Consider the following 4,829-nt stretch of genomic DNA (forward strand, 5'->3'; position numbering starts at 1 on the left):
TGCGTGGTGTGTGAGTGTGTGTGTGTGTGTGTGTGGTGTGTGTGTGTGTGTGTGTGTGTGTGTGTGTGTGTGTGTGTGTGTGTGTGTGTGTGTGTGTGTGTGTGTGTGTGTGTGTGTGTGTGTGTCTGCGCGCGCGTGTGTGTATGCGTGTCGCAGTAAGCGATCCATAACGATCTGCAGGTGGATCCCGCTGATTAGTCCCGGCTGCTGTGGGCTGAGCTGCGTGCAAGAGCTTCCTGCAATCTGAGCCTGCCGACGGAGCGTGTGAGCCTTTTGTGTGTGTATGTGCGCATTCGCGAAATAGACACGGTGTGTGTTTGTGTGTGTGTGTGTGTTCAGCCCTGCGCTTGCCTTGTTTGTGTGTTGGCAGCCAGCCCTTTTGCCAGAATGTGCTTTCAGCCAAGAGTGGTGCTTGTCTGTCTTTGTTTTCAGGACTGCACGTGTATATTTGGCTAGGGAGACTCTTAACAGTGTGTGTGTGTGTGTGTGGTGTGTGTGTGTGTGTGTGGTGTGTGTGTGTGTGTGTGGGTGTGTGTGTGTGTGTGTCTGCTGCAGTGTGAACTTGGGGGCATGTTCGCTGGTTGTCAATAAGGGTGTGTGTGTGTGTGTGTGTGTGTGTGTGTGTGTGTGTGTGTGTGTGTGTGTGTGTGTGTGTGTGTGTGTGTGTGCCAGTCTTCAGTGTTAGATTGCAAGAACAGATGGCTGGATGCTATGACCTCCCAGAGTGCCACTCATACAACGGGTGTGTGTGTGTGTGTGTGTGTGTGTGTGTGCGTTTTGGTTTTCATAAAGCCACACATGCGATTTCCACCCAAACCTATGCACGCTTCCCCATTCAGTAGCAGGTCGTGGATGTGTCGCTCACGGAGCCCCGTCCCGCCGCCATTTCACCGTTTCCGACATGAGACTTTCAAAAGTACACGCTGCTCTCGGGCAGGCACAGTTTTCAAACCACAAAGTTCACTCGCAGCCATAAAAGCAGCGTTATAAAAAGGCCTGCTTTGCTCCCCAGACCTCATGCCATTTTCGTGTTTAGTGTGTGTGTGTGTGTGTGTGTGTGTGTGTGTGTGTGTGTGTGTCTGACATGTGTGTCGTTGCAGTGTGTGTGTGTGTCTGTAGGGATTCGACTGGATGGATCTCAATGACCTGTGCCACCGCTCAAGAATAAATCTGAAGTGGGCGGGGCCCGATGGTACACCTGTTGCACTGAACTCTGTTGTCATGGACCCGCTCATCAATTTATGCGCGACCTTTGAACAGGAAGATGGGCAACACGAGCTGTCAATCAAAACAGCGAGAGCCACAATGCTAAGAATGTAAGTAGAAGACAGTGCACAGCATTGGACTAGCTTAAGCCTGCAGGGCAAACTGGCACTGCTACCCTTTGCAAACCACTGTGTCCCACTCAATCCTCTCAAACACGGACCATTGGAGAGGACGTCCTTATCTTTTGCATTAAGGCCCGCTTACAGGTATTGCCAACAAAATACAACCTGGCAATCTGGTATCCGTCACAACACAACCCACACTGCATCCTACATCCCACCCCAGACAATAAAGAGACAATGGCTCATATCCTAAACGGCTGTAGCTTTTACAAAGGACTGTACATCGCCAGACATGACCGTCTGGTGGACTTGGTCTCACAAGAACTCAGACAAGTACAGGACAGAACAACACACATGTATAAGCACAGCACTGTGAACTTGAACTGGTTTGATCATAATTGTACTGATAACAACATACTGTGTAACATCCCAACACCCCAGACATTGTTTTCATTAACCAAGCCAGAAAATCAGTTACCATTTTTAAATAGGCTGTGCGTTTGATCTGTATATGGACACTTGCTTCACATCCAAATTCATGAAATACCAGCCATTGGTAGAATGTATCACAGCTCTAGGATATAACTGCCAATTAATCATACTTGTGTTCAGAAGTCTGGGGCATGTACACAAAGTTGTGCTCCGAGGTTTGCAGATGGGTGGACTGCAAAAGAGTTCTAAAATTCTGCTCAGTCTCAGCGACCATAGGCAGCCTCCACATTCTGGAAGAGACGTTGTGTTGTCTATCCCTGAATGCATATTGTCATATACAATGCTTTAACCTCAGCTAAACCATCATCATTTCATCTCTACTCCTCTGCGTGCTTAGCATTTTGCACATTCAGTGTCTGGTTAGTTTTCAGATTGAAACCTTCTAATTAATGTTTGGATCAAAAAAAGAAACTGTGTTTTGCTTGTAGATCCAAATAAAATAATTTAAACCTGTGTGTGTCTGTAGGGATTCGGGGTGGGGTGCTACGGTCATGTGCTACACGTCTCCAACAGTAGGCCGTCCTTAGCACTGCTGCTGTGACGCAGTCAATTCCTTCCCACTGAATGGTGAGGAAGCTTCCAGAATCCCCTCAGTCTCCAATCCCCCCCCCCCACCATACAAACACACACACACACACACACACACACACACACACACACACACACACACACACACACACACACACACACACACACACACACACACAAATGCACCGAAGCCAGAGCTGAAAGCATTTTACTTCGAACCCTCTGAATGTAATGATGAGCCGATTAGTGAATCACACAACGCTATCAACAATCCGCCCTCGTTCATTGGTGGAATTGAGTGGGCATAGGGTGTGTGTGAAAGTGTGTCTGTGTAGGTGTGGGGGGATAGTGTTGGGGGGGGGGGGGGGGGGGGGGGGGGTACTGTCTTGGTTTTGGGAATATTGCCTGATTATTACGTAGCTGGCTGAAAGTGCATTGTTTGCCCGGTATCCAAGCAGCTGTACGAAAACAGTTTCCTTCTCTTTTCAGTCAGAAAGGTCTGGAAAGCCGAACGGTTAGAGGCGGATGATTGCCAACTCAAATCCTGGCTGTTGAACCCTTAACTCAACGTTGGTGTTGGGGTGGAGGAGGAGGTGAGTGGGGAGGGGGAGGGGAGGGGAGGGGGGGGTGGTAGAATGGGACACAGTGTCCCAGCGTGGTGATTGAAGCTTCCACACTGTATTCCCTCAGGGAGGGGGCGTGCTGGGATCGGGGAGGATGGGGGGGGGGGGGGGGGCACGGCTGCGCTTATGCTCATAAATGCTGTGTGTGTCTGCTGCTGCTGGCGCTGTGCTGCACGGTGTGTGTGTTTGTCACATGGCCACTTGGCCACAGGGGCTGCCCCCAGTGTCCCCCCCCCCCCCCACACACCTGTGTGTTTGTGTGTCTGTGTGTGGTGTGTGTGTTTGTGTGTGTGTATGTCTGTGAGAGGGGGGGGGGGGGGGGGGGCTAGACCATGACTATGAGTGAGCCTGTCAGTCTCGGGGAGAAGCGCTGACTCCGCGAGGAGGGCGAGGGACGGGGGAGGGGCTTCCGTGCAGAAGTGGTGTCTTCACCCTTCGGCTCCTCCTCCATATCAGACCATCAATAAAAGGTGTGCGAAAAATACAAAAATTAACGTTGTGATTGGCCGCCATGGTTACAGCATTTCAGATTCCCTGGTGTGCGTGGTTTGTTTGGAGTCGGAGACAGGGGAAGAGGAGGAGGAGGAGCGGAACGGAAGACGCCCTCCTCTCCCCCTCTATCCTTCATCTCCCAGTGGTGGCAGCCATTAACCCTCGTGGTGTCTGAGCAGAGAGGGACCTAATTCGCCGCTGCATGTCTCCCTCTCTGACCCCTTCCTCGCACACTGGGGGAGTGTGTGTGTGTGTGTCGTGTGTGTGTGTGTGTGTGTGTGTGTGTGTGTGTGTGTGTGTGTGTGGGAGAGATTGTGTGTGCGTACCCAGGTTGGTTTGAGTTTGCAAACTTCTGAAAGATGCACTTTTCCACTCTGTATCGGAATCTGTGAGAAACACAGAGATGAACATCAAGCGCTCTGTATAACGTGTATGCAAATCTATCAACAAATGGAGCGTGGGTGTGTGTGTGTGTTTATTTGTGTGTGTGTGTGTGTGTGTGTGTGCGTGTGTGGTGAAACTCCTACATCCAGCAGCTGTACACTAACCAACCAGGCCGTTGCAAGCCATCTCCCTCTGTCTCCACTCCTACTCTGTGGGATCTGTCTCTCTCTCCGTCTGTCCATCTTTGGTCTCTCGGCTGAGTATACCCCTCTCTGTCCCCTTATCTCTCTATCTCTGAATTTCTCTGTCTCTCTCTCCTAATCTTTCTCTATTTTTGAACTTTTCTTTCTCTCTCCTGGAAACACCCACCAGACACACACCTCAGGCTTGATATCCATAATCTCCTCCTTTTTCACTTGACATGGGAGCCCTAGCAGATGTGTCCATGCAGCCTTGAGCTGCATCTCTCCCCCTCTCTCTCTCTCTCTCTCTCTCTCTCTCTCTCTCCTCTCTCTCTCTCTCTCTCTCTCTCTCTCTCTCTCTCTCTCTCCTCTCTCTCTCTCTCTCTCTCTCTCTCTCCCCCCCCCCCCCTCTCTCTCTCTCTCTCTCGCTCTCTCTCTGTCTAAAAAACAGGCGGCTCCGTTTGAACCTATCTTTAGGCTACCGTTGTTTATAACATCTGAGGAAATCACCATCGCCAAAATCTGCGTTAGCCTACAACTTATTTGACAGTTGTATTAATAATAGGTTTTGATACGACGTGACATAGCACTATAATTATACCTAATCCCCCAATTACGACACAAAGTTAGAAGAAGAAAAGTGTATTAAGGAATAACATATAAGGGATAATGACTGGGATATAAAGGATAATTAAACACACCCAACCTTCTGGGGACACTCCACACAACAGTTATAATTCTGCACGTGTATTAACACTCCCCCAGTGAGGGGGGGGGGGGGAACCACCTAAGCAATGACC

The sequence above is a fragment of the Gadus macrocephalus genome, chromosome 20 (genome assembly GCF_031168955.1).
Source record: "Gadus macrocephalus chromosome 20, ASM3116895v1".
NCBI lineage: Eukaryota > Metazoa > Chordata > Actinopteri > Gadiformes > Gadidae > Gadus > Gadus macrocephalus.